We start from the raw sequence: 17,462 nt of genomic DNA, 5'->3' as shown, positions 1-17,462 counted from the left end.
ATTTCTCTATCACCCACCTTTGTTAATCCCCATACACCTACCCCTGTGACTGCACCTGCACCTGTTGAGAAGGATGTCCATGTGGTGGAATCCTCAGTTAGGTGTGAGGCTAGACCTTCCTCTCCACCTCCTACCTATCCACCTCCTCATTCACCTCTTGCCACCTCCCGTTCGCCTCCTCGCGCTGCTGGTTGGATTGATGATAGTGATGGAGAGCCTTCTATTGCTGCCACATCTTCTTCCCCTACCTCTTCCGAGGAATCTGACTCGATAGGAGATTATGCTCCATATTTTTTGAGATTGGGTGATGAGATGATTTTGTATTAGGGGAACTGCTCTTAGGGAGTCAGATTACTTTATTTTATATGCCTCCAACTATGTGGTTTTATTTGAGTACTTTGGATTATGTTGCTAACTATTTCACTACTTTATCGTATGGAATTATTCAGTGATGTCGAGATGTTGATGTTATATTATTATGTTATGATTGTTATGATTTGAGGTAATGAACCTCCATGTGAAAAAGGGAATGTCGAATGCAATAATTTGTGCACGTTAACTCTCTTTACAAAAAAAAAAAAAAGAGTCTCAGATTTTGGTGTTTTCTGAAAATAAAGTATCAGAGACATATTTGACTATGTTAGTATTTTGGGTCGTTACAGGTTACACCCAATCAACTGATCCCTGAAGTTTTGGTCGAAAGAGGGGGAGATGCAAGCCTCTTTTCTGTAGTAAGACAGCTCCAAGTCGAGATGAGAGAAATGCAACAGGCCAGCGAGAGAGATGCTCTTGAGATGTCGCCTTTAAGGAGGGAGAATGCTAACTTGAGGGAGGAAATTAAAACCCATATACTCTCTCAAACTACCCCGTTCGCTCTCAAGAGCAGGGAGAGTCCTCGACATTGCAAGAAAAGCCTAAAGGAACTCCACAAGTTGGAATCCTTACTGAATGGGATGATGTCACGGGTCGAAGCCCTTTTATTCAGCCTATCCTGGAGGCCAAGTTACCCGATAACTAGAGAGGTTTAACGTTAGAAAAGTATAATGGAATGACTGGTCTAGGAGAACACTTGGATATTTTCATAACCCAAGTCGGTCTGTATACAAAAAATGAGGCCTTATGGTGCAGAATTTTCCCCACTTCCCTTTGAGGACCAGCCCTCAGTTGGTTCACCAGGCTACCCCCTTCATCCATTGACTCTTTTGCAACTCTCACAAGACGGTTCAATTTACAGTTCACCACAAGCTGACCACCTCGCTAATATCCCTGGCACTCGTCAACATTTGTCAAGAAAAGGGAGAATCACTGAGAGCATTCATGGAACGTTTTGACAAAGTGACCCTTTCAATTCATAACCTGGAACCTAAAAAAAACCACCCATGGACTTTGATGAGTTTCGGAGTCGGGCTGCCAAGTACATGCAAATGGAGGAACTAGCTGAATATCATAATCAAGTTCGAATAGACCAATGGTTTAATTTTAAAGAAGTAGACAAGAGAGAGTCTTTCAAGCCTCGACAAGAGACTAAAGCCAGGAGAAATGATGTTGAGAGGCCCCCTAGAGGTCCAAATTATCCTGCATATACTACTCTCAACACCAACTGATCTAGAGTATTTAACCAAGCTCTAGCAACTGAAATATTGAGTATGCCCAGGCGTGCTAATACCCCCCTCGTGCACACAAAAGCAAATCATGCTGATATCACCGCAATAGGGGCCATACCACAGAAGAATGCACTGATGAGTCCACATTTTATTAGTTTTTTACTTGTCATTTTAATGTTTCTTAATAAAAAAAGTAAACTTAGGAATTGTAAATAACATAAAAACATAATTTTGGTCAAATATCATAGGTTTCTTAATTTTAGGTTAATTTACATTGATTTACATAGATATAGTTTGCAATTTTGATCATTTGAATAATTGTGCACGAGTTTCTAGACTTTTTCCATGGATTTTTAGCATTTGAGAAAGTTTGAGGTGAAAGTGATCACTTTGGAGTCCATAGTGAACACTACAGCAAGCTAGTTCCAGAAAGGTAGACTAGAGTGATCACTATGAACCCATAATGACAACTCCAGAGAGGCCAAAAAGTACAAGGCTTACGCATAGCTACTATGGAACCATAGTAGACACTCTAGAGTAGCCAAAGTTATTACTCTGATGCCAAAGTGACAACTCTAGAGAAACCAAAAACACAGGACATGCACGTAAACACTATGGAGCGAGAGTAACCACTTTGGGGCGTTGCGTGTTATCATTATGAAGCCAAAGTGACAACTCCAGAGAGGCCCAAAACACAAGACCTGCGCATAACCACTATGGAGTGCGCGTAAACACTATGGAACGCTGCGTGTTATCACTATGAAACCATAGTAGTCACTTTGGGCAAAAATTTCTACACTATAAATAGGATTTGAGAAATTAGGGTACGGAGCTTTTGACATTTCTTTAGATTCTTTTGCTACTTTTGGAGCATTTTGCAGAGCTTAGGATCCTTGGCTAACAGCCAAGGCTAATCTTAGGGTTTGATTTACAATTTCGTTTCATTTTCCTTTAATTCTTGCATTATGATGTTGATTTCCCTTTGTTTCCATCTTGAATTTGTAAGACCCATCCCTATGGAGGGCTATACTTTCTTGTAATCTTTAGTGAGTTCATGGGTTCTTGAATTCCTAGGTATGAATGTCAATATAATTCCCTTTCCCTCATGAATTTACATTTCCCAACTCTTTGAATTGAATTAATGGTTGAATGAAAGGAATATTGCTTAATTAACCCTAATTCATTTTAATGAAATTTTTAACTTAGTTTGCTTAATCATAAGTTAATTTCTAAGGTAGCGTTATCTTGGGGATGAAAGATTGGAGCCCATGTAAATTGCTTAATTTGTATGGGATATTAAGGTTAATTCTTGCTTTTTGAGTTACCCTAATTCAGAGGAAGAGGAAAAGTATTGAATCTTGAGAGGGATAAGGATAGAATTGCATGAACAAACTAAGGATTGCAGATTTCATTGATTGGATTCAATAATTTCATCATTTGTCTTTACATTAAAATTGGAATTACACAAAACTTCCTTGTTTTTAATTGCTTTTATAGTAAATGTTCACAACATGTTCAATGTATGTTACAAACCAAAGTCGTTGGAGACAACCTAGGCTTGCACCCTAGATACTACAAACTTTTTCTGCATATTTTGATGAAGGTTGACGACAAATCTTTTTGCAAAACGAAATGAAAACTTATCGTTCATTATGCACGGCTTTGAAAGATAAAATCGAAGATTTGATTAAGGAAGGACATCTTCGAGGATTTGTACAAATAAATCCCACTGGTCGTGCCGAAAGAAGTAGAGATCGATACCCCCAATCCTCAAGAAGGTATAAGGATAAGCAGCCTGAGCGACAGCGGAGCTGGTCAAGAGAGCCTTCTGTGAAACGATATGATGAGCAAGAAAAATATCCGAAGAGGGTTATTAACACCATAGCCGGTGGGTTTACAGGCGGAGGACCCATTCATTCGGCTAGAAAGAGACATCTCAGGCAAGTTCGCTCTGTTAACAACGTTTTATTGGGTAGCAAAATCCAAATCCCACCCATCACGTTCACAGACGATGACTTTCAAGGAGTGGATCCGATACAAGATGATCCCATGGTTATCAGTGTGGACATTCTCAACTGTACTATCAGGAAAATACTCATCGACCAAGGGAGTTCAGCCGATATCCTCTACTAGAGTACATTCAAACAATTGGACATACCAGAAGAGGAGCTTAGAGAATATCATGAACCGCTGGTCGGCTTCTCTAAAGAGCAGGTAGAAACCCATGGATGTATTGATCTATACATGTTATTCGGGTCTGAACATGAAGGAAAACACATTAAGGTTACATACCTGTAGTACATGCGAATACCTCCTACAATATATTGCTCGGCAGACCATCTCTCAATAGATTGAAAGCTATAGTGTCTACTCTTCACCTGGTCATGAAGTTTTCCTCTGAATGGGGCCAAATCGTCATAGTTCATGCTGACTAGAAGACAGCTAGAGAATGCTACTTCGCAAGCCTGCGTCTCAAGCCACTCTATGAATATAGATGGGATGTTAATATTGTAGCTCCTCGGTCTACAGAGGACTGGGAAATTGAACTGGATCCAAGAGTTGATGAAGGGTGTGGGGTAGAACCCAATGAAAATAAGCAACCTTTCCAGCTTGGTAGGAAACTTAAGCAGGTTAGTTATCTGGGAGTCGGTCTATCTGCACAAGACAGACAAGACCTTCAAAAAATATTGCAACATAACACCGATCTATTTGCCTGGTCAGCTTCTGATATGCCAGGCATTAACCCTATGTTTCTCTGTCATCACTTATCTGTTTATAAAGGGGTCAGGTTGATAGTACAAAAGAAAAGGAAGATTGGAGGTGACAGAGCAAAGGCGGTAAAGGAGGAAACTGATAAATTGTTACAGGCTGGCTTCATCCGAGAGGTTAGATATTCCACTTGGTTAGTCAATGTAGTTATGGTTAAAAAGGCGAACGAAAAATGGTGGATGTGTACAGGCTTCACTGACCTTAACAAGGCGTGTCCAAAAGACGCGTACCCCCTTCCAAACATCAATACCTTGGTTGATGGTGCAGCCGGTCATAAGGTACTTAGTTTTTTGGATGCATACTCGGGGTATAATCAAATCCAAATATATCCTCCAGATGAAGAAAAAACAGCATTTATCACAGACTCGGCAAATTTCTATTACCGGGTAATGCCCTTCGGTCTTAAAAATGCAGGGACAACATATCAGAAGCTTATGAATAAAATTTTTGACAAACAAGTCAGGAAATGCATGGAGATATACGTCGATGACATGGTAGTCAAATTCGTGGCATTAGAATAGCATCTTGCTCATTTAAAAGAAGTATTCAATGAAGTTTGGCGACATGGGATACGGTTTAATCCAGAAAAATGCACATTTAGAGTAGCCGGTGACAAATTTTTAGGCTTCATGCTATCGGAAAGGGGGATCCAGGTGAACCCTAATAATTGTCAAGCTATCATCGACATGACAAGTCCTCGGAACGTCAAAGTGGTCCATAGACTTGTCGGGCGGATTGCGGCCCTCGCCAGATTTTTGCCTATAATGGCGAAAAGATCTCGGTCCTTTACTGATCTACTTAAAAAATCTTAAAAATTTACTTGGTATGAAGAATGCGAGGCGACCTTCCTCCAGTATAAAAATATGTTAGCAACACCGCCTGTGTTGATAAAACCAAAACCCAATAAAGATATGATTATCTATTTAGCCGTGTCAGATAGTGCCATTAGTTTGGTCTTATTGCAAGAGATACCTGAACCGGCCCCAATGTACTTCATCAGCCGAACACTCCAAGGTCTCGAAACCTATTATCAGCTAATGGAAAAAGTGATGCTGGCTCTACTCCATACAGCTCAGCTGTTAATACATTACTTCCTAAGCCATCGAGTGGTGGTGCGAACCGATTGCCTAATGACCAAAGTTTTGAGGAAGCCAGAATTAGCTGGTCGGCTAGTAACATGGACAATTGAGCTATCCCAATATGATATTCACTTTGAAAACCGATGCCCTCTCAAAGCCCAAGTACTTGCAAACTTCCTAATGAATTTACTGCCTAGAAATAGGCCACAACCGACATGTTGAACTTGCATATAGACGGATCCTCCAATTGAAAGGGTAGTAGGGCAGGAATCATATTAGAGGGACCAAACACTATAATTATTAAACAATCCATTCGGTTTGGATTGAAGGCATCTAATAATCAAGCTGAGTACAAAGCACTCCTCGCCGGTCTCAGATTGGCAAAAGAAATAGGAGTAAAACGCATCATTTGCTGGATTGATTCAAAGATAGTGGCTGAACAAGTTAATAAGACATATCAGGTGAAGGACTCAATCATGCTCAAGTATTATCAAGAATTCAAGAACATGGAGAATGATTTTGACAAGGTACAGGTTCGACACACACCGAGAACAATGAATGAACAAGCTGATAAGCTTGCTAGATTGGCTAGTCAAAGGAAGCCGGGGTAACTAGAAAGTGTCATTCATCAAGAGATTCCTAAACCTAGCATATATAAGCAAGAGTGCATGGACATAGAGAATATGCCTCAAAATTGGATGACCCCAATTATCCAATACCTCACCTACAACAACCTACCAAATGATCTAGCCTCAGCCAAGAAAGTAAGAATGCAGACAGCAATGTACATCCTCCTCGACAACTAGCTTTATAAGAGAGGAATTTCAACACTCATGTTGAAATGTCTTGATGAGAATCAAGCCAACTATGTCATGAAGAAAATTCACGAAGGTATCCGTGGTACCCATTCGGGCGGATGAACTATGGCAGCTAAGATTCTTAGAGTCGGATACTTCTGGCCGACACTCTCCCAAGACTGTCATATATTTGTGAAGAAGTGCATCCCTTGTCAATAGCACGGTCCTCAGTTACACCAACATGCCGACACCCTTCACCCCATCAGTTCTTCTTGGTCCTCTGTCATTTGGGGAATGGACCTTCTCGGTCTTTTTCCCTTAGCACAAGGGCAATGCAAATTCCTGATCGTTGCCGTAGATTACTTTACCAAGTGGATTGAAGTTGAGCTACTCGCCACTATAACGGCCAACAACGTACAGAAGTTCACTTGGAAAAATTTCATCACACGTTTCGGTCTCGCTAATGCCTTGATTACAGATAATGGGCTGCAATTCACGGATCGCCGGTTTAATGAATTTTTGGAAGGGCTTCATATCAAACATAGGGTTACATCCATTGAACATCCTCAGACTAATGGTCAGGCCGAGGTTGCCAACAAGGTCATCTTACATGAACTTAGAAGAAGATTGGGATCGACGAGATCTTATAGGTTTATCGGTGTATGCCATAGACAGCTACAAAAGAGACACCCTTTCGGTTGACATACAGTACTAATGCCATCGTGCCAGTTGAGATTGGTGAGGCATCGTTTCGTAGACAAAACTTCTAGGAATCGACCAATGACGAATCCCTAGCCGTCAACCTTGATTTACTGGAGGAAGTACATGGTCAGGTGGCAATAGTGGCCGAGGCTAGTAAAAGAATAATATTGAGGAAGTTCAATTCTAAAATTAAACCAAGACAATTCTATGTGAATGACTTGGTGTGGCGGGTAACAGGGGAAACACGCCGAGATCAACGGGAAGGCAAGTTGGTTGCAAATTGGGAAGGACCCTTTCGGGTAACGGCTCGACTAGACAATGGGGCATACAAGCTAGAGACACTCGAAGGGAAGACAATACCGAGAACATGGAATTGTACACATTTAAAGCATTATTTCAGTTAAATACATGTAATATGTAATCGGTGCACTCTTTTCCTTACCCAGGTTTTGTCCTCTTAAAAGAAACTGAAAAGGGGTTTTCCTAAAAAGGTTTTTAACGAGGCACATTATCAATAAAGCACATATTTTGTAGCTATTTAGTTTCTCTGGATTATAAAATTAATTTCCTCCCGAGTACCTCTACTCGATCAAGGATGTCTTATTAAAAATTCCCTCATAAGTACTCCTACTTGGCCAAGGTTGAATTAATTCCCTCCCGATTACCTCTACTCGGTCAAGGATGACTTATTAAAAATTCTCTCCCAAGTACTCCTACTTGGCCAAGGTTGAATTAATTCCCTCCCAAGTACCCCTACTCGGTCAAGGATGACTTATTAAAAATTTCCTCCTAAGTACTCTTACTTGGCCAAGGTTGAATTAATTCCCTCCTGAGTACCCCTACTCGGCCAAGGATGACTTATTAAATTCCCTCCCGAGTACCCTTACTCGGCCAAGGATGACTTACTAAATTCCTTCCCAAGTACCCCTACTCGGCCAAGGATGACTCATGAAATTCCCTCCTGAGTACCCCCTACTTGGCCAACTCTTTCGAGTACCCCTACTAGGTCAAGGGCGATGCACTTATTGAAAATGAAGTTATAAAGATGTCAGTAGTAATCGGCTAATAACGAGACAAAGCATAAAAGGAAGAATTTAGTATTCATTTGTCAACGGATTACAAAATTTGGGCACTATTGGCCTATGACCTACAACAAAGAAAAGAAAAAAGCTAATCTCTATTGGGACCATGCCCTGAAGGGACTTCATCACCAGCAGCATCTTGAGCTTGGTTGGGTGCTTCAGTGTCGAGCTCCACTTCTTCATCCACCTCTTCATATGACAGAAATTTTTCATCAAAGAAATCTCTAGACATGTCAAAATTGTAGTGAGCAGGGACTTGGAAGAACTAAAAAACTTGGTGAACGACATGTCTAAAGCCGGCCTCATGCTCTTCCACGAGTTTTAAATTACACTCGTCGGTTAGAGCCTTTAACTTAGCTTCAAACTTTTGCTTCTCTTGATCTAATGCCAGACTTTTGGTTTCCAGCTCTGCACACTTTGCCCCAGCGCCTCCTAAGCCGCTTGCATCCGACTCTCCAATATATGGAAGTGCTCCTTCATGTCGGCAACTTCCCCCTTTAGCAGCTTGTTGGTCTAGGAAAAATTTGACCGAATCTCTTCACTCTCTGCGGGGGTCATTTCGATGGTAGAAAGTCGGCCTTAAACCCTTTCCAGCCCTTGCAGAGGTTCCAAAGCAAAGCTGTGGGCCATCACCATGGCCCGAGCCTGAAATTCACAGTACCACTGCCACCGGGTCTGGTGATCTTGATTATTTACAAGTGCTTGTCCCAACTCTGATAAATGGTCAGGACAGATCACTCGGTTGACCCGAAAGCCCTCGGCAAAAAAGGACTCGGTCACGGAGGCTGTCAGAACTACTGTTTGAGCCGACGAATCTCCCAGATGGCTTGAACTTACGTGTTTGTGCCTTTTTCCCTTCTCAGGCTCTTTCTCCTTGCTTTTGTCCTTCCTTTTCTTGGGTCGACCCTCGGCCAGGGAAACATCATGAGGAGGGGGGCAGGCTTCGGTTATAGTCAAAATTTGATCTATAGCCGGGTGTCGGTGCTCAGTAGTAGAGGTGCCCTCGGGAGCTTTTAGCTTAAGACCTTTCCGGTAGCCCAAGTTGGACCCTCATTGCTCCATTATACCTACAATGGAAACAAGAAGTCAAATCAATATAAACCAATATTCAAAGTACAGGAAAAAATGCAAAATATACCATTCATATCCAACCGAGGTTGGGGAGACTTCAATAACAGAATAAAAAATCGAACAGGGAGCTCCCTAGGAAGTGTCTTGATATACTCCAAAGCCGACAACTCTTCCGCTGATAATATCTCCTCGGGGAAAATATCGTACCGACGAGATACTCGGGCCCAATAGAAAGGAAAAAGCGGATTATCTTCGCTATCAAAAAAGTATTTTCTACCTACAAGGTGCACGGTTACCTTGAAGTCAGGCTGCCTTATTAATGACACCCACCTCGCCTTGTCCGAGGGACAAGTACAAAAGAAATGAAGAAATAAACCTACACTAGGCTTAATGTAATCAAATTTACATAAAATCCTAAAGTCCTGCATCGCCGCCCTCCCATTTGGATGGAGTTGTGTTGGCGCTACGTTTAAAACCCTCAACACTCCCATTTGGAAATCGTCAAAGGGAAGCCTTATACCTAATTCTCTAAATATATATTCATATACAAAAAAAGTATTAACCATCCCAACACCTTCTCCTAAAAACACCAAGTCGGGGTTGCCAGAGTCTTTGCCTCGGCAGGGGTTGATAGTTATCGGATATGGATCTGAAGCCTCCCATAACGATATATCACAGTGATCGACAAAAGATTGGAGGCTATTGTTTCTTTGAAAGCATGAGAAGTAGGCGGCCACTTTACCGTGAACCCACTCATATCCAGGAATTGGGCAATGAGGGAATATCGGCCTTTCCCTAGAAGGGCTAGCATTTGGCAACGATTGAGTAGAATTAGAACTATCGACAGCACCAGACGGCTCAACTCTCTCATTACACTCCCTTACTATATCACCATCTGTCCTACTCGGTCTCGAAGAAACCTCCCCTTTTTCGGTTCCTCTAACATTTTCAACCCCAACAACAGTAGTCGGCATTGACGAATCTGACAGAGAATCCTCCCATTCTACAGATTCGGCCATGATAAAGAACCAAGGAAAAGATTAAAAGGGATGACTAAGCGTACCTTACAGTTGTCAGAAGAAGGCAAGCATGCTTCTAAGAACAACGAATACCCCTCGGTCTAGAGCAACAATATATACCCCTCAGTTTAGAGCGAACAAGCATGAAAAAAGGGCTGGTCCACCATGTATTTATAGAACCTGTGACTTCAGGCATGCGAAGGGTCTCACCCCTCCTAGACCGACAGATCTTCTCCAGATCCACGGTGGAGATCGAGCACCCTTTCATTTTGTACACACACTTCGAGAAAACCCTAAAAAAATCAGAAACCCTAAAGTGATCTTTACTAATTAATTATTATTTTTGTGGTTTTTCAATCTGCACCCCCTTGATTTAAGTCACTTCTTTACTAAACCGAGTACCCTGGGGTTGGGCTTTTCGATACGCCAAGTACATATTCAGTTTAGATATACTTTAACTGAATACCCTACTTGGTTTGGTTATGTTATTAAAACCAAGTACCTCTTCGCCTACATATCCTTGATGTGTATTATTATTAAGCCCTTGCCTCATACCTCTTCGGGCTTGGGGGGCTAGTGTACTGGATAAAGTACTCCTTGGTCCTATCCACCCCTTAGATCTACTTGTACGAAAAGGTAACTGAGTACCCCTTTGTCTTAACATAGCCAGATACCCCATGTCAAGATTAAAAGGTAATTAATTCAATTAGCAGTAATTAACAGATCATCATCTACCTTAATTAAAAGGCCAAAAACTAGGCTCTCTCAGCAAACCTATTAGCCCATAACAATACCTATAAAAGAAAGGTAGGAAGTACAGGTAAAGGGTTGACTTTTCATTATTAAATAGCATTTATTGCTCAGAACCGAATCTTGACTTCAGCATCGGAGTGCCTTTTGCAAGTACCCTCCCCATGTCAAGTAACATCAGCAAGATACGGAAGGACGTCACCCTATCCAAGCAGAGACTTGAAGACTAGTGTTTCCCGAACACGAATATTTAGATTCTATTAATGAATCTTCCTACTTCATGTTGAATGGTGGTTTGGTTGAGTTGTTTGTCAAGATTTTAAACTAATATGATAGGTGTAAATTGTAGATTACAAAATAGTTATTTGTAACATTATTTTTAATAAGTTTTCTTAACTTTGTTTATTTTTGAATTATGTTTGTAAAATTTTAAGATTGTTTTCTAAAGTAATAATAAATTAGTATGTTGCTTGAAACAATATATTTGAAGCTACGTTAGCACTTGTTATAAGAAAACATCCATTCGTGGCATTTGTATTATTGTTCATCTCTGTTGGTAAAGTTTTTCTTACTCTTATTTATTCTCCTGGTTTCTAAGAAATATTATTGAATATCATATGATTGAGATGGATTTATCTCATATATATTTCTCATTTAGTAACAAATTTTATTATTTTATACCTACGAAAGGATCTTTTTTATTCTACTTATATCTCTTGCAAAATATATTTTACAGTTTAGTTGACTATTTTTTTCATAGACTGAAAAATCACTAGTAAAAACAGTTCTCTATTTGGTAAATTCAATGTTACCATTGCTATTCATATAGTTTTCTTTTACCTTAGTGTTTTACTTATAAATGTCTTAATAAATATAGAAAAAAGTAGTTTTTAAATATTTTTTACAACTAAAAAAGAGATGAAGAGAAAAAACAAAGAAAGGACTGAGTTAACATAAGTAATGTTTAGATTATTTATTTTTCACTATGCATGTAGAGGCACTATTATCTATATTTGATAAATTTGCTTTGGTTTCTTAATCTACTTTTGTTCAAATAAAGCAACTTAACCTGATTGCTTTATATTGTGTTGTGTTATTCTTCTTTAATTATTTTACATTCTTTCACTTCTTTTCTCTGTTTATCCTTTAGTCATTTTATTTGTTAAGTGGTTAAGTCTCATCTTATATTAGAACATTGTTAGAGTACAGTGACAAAAATATGAATCGGCCAACAATATCAGGAGTCTCAGGTTCTCTGTTGTTAAGAGGATATTGTCTATTATTTAAGATAATAATTATATAATTAATACATTAAGTTTATATATATATATATATATATATATATATTACAAATATATTCATTTAAAATATTAAAATTTATCTTCTCTCTCCTCTAAAACTTCCTTCCCAAACAACATCTAAATACTTCATAGGTTCTTAATTTATATTTTGCTACGCTAGTTAGATACGCTTAGAGCTTGTATTATGAAAGACAAAGAAACTAGGATAATAAAAGGAGAAAATCATTTGAAGTTAAATTATGTTTTTTTTAGAAGTTACCTTGTTAGCTATGATAAGTAGAGCAATATATCACGAAAGCTTACTTCCATATTTAGTGGTCATTATTAAATTTTGAAAAAACTGACCATTTGTTTACAAAATAACTTTACTACCTTTTTGTTCAAGACTTCACAATATTTTTTTATGTTTCACAACTTAGAAAGTATATTCACGATCCTTCACACATCATTGAATCAGATATAATACAATTGAATGAGAATTTTACTTATGAAGCACCACCCATGAGATTGTTAGATAAGAAAGTTAAGAAGTTGAGAGCTGAGGAGATACCATTAAAAGCAAGTTAGAATTCGAATAAATGCAAACGAAGATTTCATGTGGAAACTTGAGAATTGTAACATTTTGATTTTTACTCCCTCTATGTTCATGAGTGTTAATATGGTTTAATCTTTTTCAAAGGTAATTCAATGCATTTTGCAAAATTTTACGATTTTGATTAAACAAGTTTTGAGATAAAAGTACTTATTTTTATTTTGTTAAAATAATTTCTCTCTAAATATATGTTTGATTTTTGGAAAGGTGGAATTTTTTAATACCTTGAATTATTTAAAAATTCCCTTAACTATATTCGATTTGCAAATAAAATATATATCAATGAAGATGGTGTAGTGATGGAGAGGCTAGTCCTTAGCTGAATTTTGGCTCATTTTTCCAGCATGCTTTGGGCTGGATTGATTGCTCTTGAATATCTTTCATTTTGATTCTTAAGATAAATCAAAGAGGGTTATCCCTTGACCCTGAGATTTTTCTATACCTTGTCTTGCAACTATTTCTTTTAATTCTTCTATATCTAATTCTATTCATTTTTTCTTTTCAAATTCTCTCATAGTTCTGGTGATAATGTTATTAATTTATACATAGGTTTTTTTAGATAACTGAGTTTTTTAAATTACTATTTGAATTACTACTTTCTTCTTCCTTATTTTCTATTCTAGTTAGATGTTTTGTCATGACTTCTAATACTATATTAAAATAATTAAGTTGTTGATGTATTTTATTTATATCTGTTTTATCTATTATTTTTCTAATAAATTAATTTTTTATATAGACTATCTTCTACTTCTTTGTTTTCTATTTTTATTTTTATTTTTCTTGAGAAAAATATTTTGATTCTATTATTTTTTCTATTGTTGTTTTCTAGGAGATTGATATTTTATGTAAAGGATTTACTTGTTTTAAATAAGGATATTCTATTTTTTCTTTTAAATAATATTGTTTTAACTCAAGAAAGAAATGTATATTTATTTCTATTTCTTCTAAATATTTATAGAAGGTTGTTCTTATTTTTATTTTTTCATTTTCAATGAATCTTGATAAAAACTAATTTTTTATTTCTTGATTATATTCTGCATCTATTTCTTTTTTTATCTATTATAAAAGGTTCTTTCCTTGTTAAAGTACTTGAGAGGTAGTAGCACTATAATTACCATCACTATTATTTTATTGTAAAACAAATTCATATATTAGTATTGATATTTCTGGCCTAATAGTATTATCTGTTCCTCTTAAATCTACATTTATAGTAGAGTTATCTATTGAATGTCTTAAGGGTTCTCTTATTACTTGAGTATTTTGTATTCTTATAGAAGAAGTTATATTCATTCTAAGTCTTATTTTGCCATTAGATTCTTCTATGATATCTCTAATTTTTATTATAAATTTTTTTAGATTCTCTTTGTTCTTCTAAAATTCATTCTTCAAGAATGGTTAGTTCATCATATTTTAGCTTTTTAGGTACTTGTACCATACTTCTATCTAAGTTAGTGTATTGTTTAGTTTCATGATTAGGTGTTTCTCTCCTAGCTTGAAATTCATAATTTACTTTTGTAATCTTATAATATACTCTGTAGATTAAATAAAATGAATCATAAGAATTATCTACTATATTGACTAGTGATTTTATGAATATTCTGATTGCTTTTGTAATATTTTCATTATTTAAACTCATAGAAATATGAAGAAAATAATTAAAGAAAGCAGAACTACCTTGTAAGTTTGTTTCTAATGCGGCTAATCCTAAATGGATAAAATTAAATCCATCTTTTTTATGTTTTTGTAATAACTAATCTTCTAATAATTGAATGTCTTTTTTATTTTGAGTACCTATATAAGAGTATTTTATTTTGTGTAATTGTTCACTGTTATTAAAGGACCAAAAAGATTTTTGCTGATACACATCTTTTTCTTTAATATATGAGTTTGACCAATTATGTAAAGATTTTTCAATATTATTTATTATAATTTGTTGTGGTAATGTTCTTGATGTTGAAGCTTCGTCCTCAAACATTTCTTTCTCAATTATTTGATTATTTCTCCCTAAGTTTAGTTTACTCATGATTCTTAGTAGATTAGTCATTTTTAAAATATAACCCTTAATGCGACGGGAATACCCTAACTAACCAACCAACAGTTTTACAGCCATATAGTGGACTTATTATCGAGACCACTACCTGAGCTTACCAACGCCTAAACAGCTCACACTGCTACACATGGGTTTATTTTAAAATAGCGTTGTCCACTAGAACCAGTTTTGGCAAAGGAAACTTACAACAAAATTCTGTAAGAAAACTACTCTCTCTCCTCCCCCTCTAAAATCACAACCCGTGTTTAGGCTCTGATACTAACTAGGACTAGATTGCACAACATTCTTATTTTAGAATAATATTGAAATTAAAAATAGTAGATAGATACAAAGAGATGTAAAATATTGAAAGATAACTTACAAAAATAGATCTTGTATTGATATTGATGAGACTGACGTAAAATATTTGAAAAAAAAGATTACAAAAACTTCATAAAATTTTAGAGAATTCTAAAGGATATTGGATTCAAAAACTAGCTCCCCCTCTCTTCTTTGTGTGGAGGGCTTTTATAGAGAAAATTTTTTCTCCATAAAGAAATTCTTTCTTATCTTCTTGTCCTTCTTATTACTATTCTCATGTCTCATCTTGTTTGCCATTTTATCTTGTTGACTTCTTTTTTGAATTACTGTTGAACAAAAATGCTTTATTATTATTATTTATTTGTCTAGTTGTACTGACACCTTATTTTACCTTTGGTAAAACGGAAGGTAAATTCCATAGCAATTGTCTTTATTTTCTTTGCTTAAATCTTTTGTCTTCTAGCAAATTTGGGCGAGTACTTTGAGTCTCATCTTTCTGTGAGGCTTGAGAAACTTTTGGAAACATCTGCTGCATTATTTTATTGAATTTTTTTTCTATATTTGCATGATGAAGACTAGCTATCAATCCCCTATTTTTAATTTCAATATTATTTTCATTATTATTATTATTATTATTATTATTATTTTCTGGAAACAATTCAGTTATTTCTTTTCTTCTTTTTCTATATTTGCAGAATGAAGACTAGCTATCAATCTACTATTTTTAATTTCAATATTATTCTCAATATTATTATTATTATTATTATTTTTCCTGGAAACAGTTCAGTTCTTTCTTTTCATATTGAAGGCATTAAAGTTGTAAACAAGGTATCTTGAAGCCAAAGAGGTAAACTAGGTCTGTTGAAGCTAACCTTAACTTTGCAACAAAAAAAATAATTTTCTAAAATCAATTCTCTTTAAATATAATAGTTTTTAAAACTTTAATAGCGTTATTTTAGCTGTTATATATTCTATAAAAAATAAAATTGAGTATTTTCTTAATATTAATTATAAAAAAATAAATTTAAAATGTATAAATTGCTAAATTCTTTTATACCTTTTTTATTATGAAATATATATTTAATATCATAAGTATTTTAAAAAAAAAATTTATATTTATGATAAATATAAATTTAATTATTTTTATTAATCTTAGTAATTTAATCTTTTGTTTTTTGGTCAATAAGATCGGATGAAGTATTACTTATTAAGATAAATCTTTGCATGAAACTGTAATATGTAGTAGCGGGCTGTTAACATTTTCATTGCTTGAAATACTCCTCGTTCTATTTAAATGTATATATTATGCTCATCGTAAAATATAAAACTTGAAATGCCGAGCTTTTGAACTTCTCTAAAGTGAAAGAAAATATAAAATAAAAAAGTGAGAATTTATTTTTCATTAATTAAAATATAAATATAGTTAACTTAAAATCATGCTGAAAATAGATTTTTACTTTATAATTTCCCTCACTTTAAATACTTATAAGAATAAAATAAATCAAACTCTTCTCATAAATTAAAATTATATTTATCGATTTTTTCAGAAGTTCTCTAATTTTAACTTCTTTAAAATTTGAGAAAATAAATTATTTTTAACTTAGAAAAATTTTATTCATTTTTTTCTTATTATTTTTCTTCTCATCTCATGACTTGTCTACAAGTTCAGACAAATTAGGCCTTATTATTTATCTTTCTATCAGTTATTAGAAAAATAAAAAAGTCAACTTTATAGATATATCACAAAATTATGTTATTCTGATAATAAAATTTTATTATGTTACTTATCATTACATTTTTTATTTAAAATAATTATTTATCGACTAGTAATAGATGAAGACCAAGACTTTAGCGGTAAACGAAGACCAAGACTCGTTTTTCTATTTTAGAATAATGAATCAATCTGGTAGATACGGAAAATTAGAGTCTTCAATTAGGTTCTTATTTGCAGCAGTGATGAGGCTGTGACTTGGAGATTCAAGCAATTTTTTTACCTTGTGATTGAAGGTAATTTCAAGCATTATTGAAAATATGACTTAAAATTAGCTTTAATTTGCAATTTTCCCCTTCTATCTCTGCAAATAACTTGTTTATATATGCCGAAACTGTGCTTTGCTTTCAGTTCGGTGACTTGGAAGCAGATAATCTGAAAAGTACTTGAATCTTACGCAGCAACCAAATTAGAAGAAGAGGTGAACTAGGTAATTTGCTCGTTACCCAGTGCTAAATTTTGTCAACCATTGGTTTACTTAGAAAATAAATAAATAATTTTTTTTAATAAAATTAAGCAAATTGATCCTCTATCAATTTTGTACTGCTTAAAACTCTCAAATTTTGTTTTACTCA

The sequence above is a fragment of the Abrus precatorius genome, unplaced genomic scaffold, assembly GCF_003935025.1.
Source record: "Abrus precatorius isolate BTA unplaced genomic scaffold, Abrus_2018 Scaffold1, whole genome shotgun sequence".
Classification (NCBI taxonomy): domain Eukaryota; kingdom Viridiplantae; phylum Streptophyta; class Magnoliopsida; order Fabales; family Fabaceae; genus Abrus; species Abrus precatorius.
The sequence above is the reverse complement of the archived record's forward strand: the minus strand, read 5'-3'. Positions refer to the sequence as shown.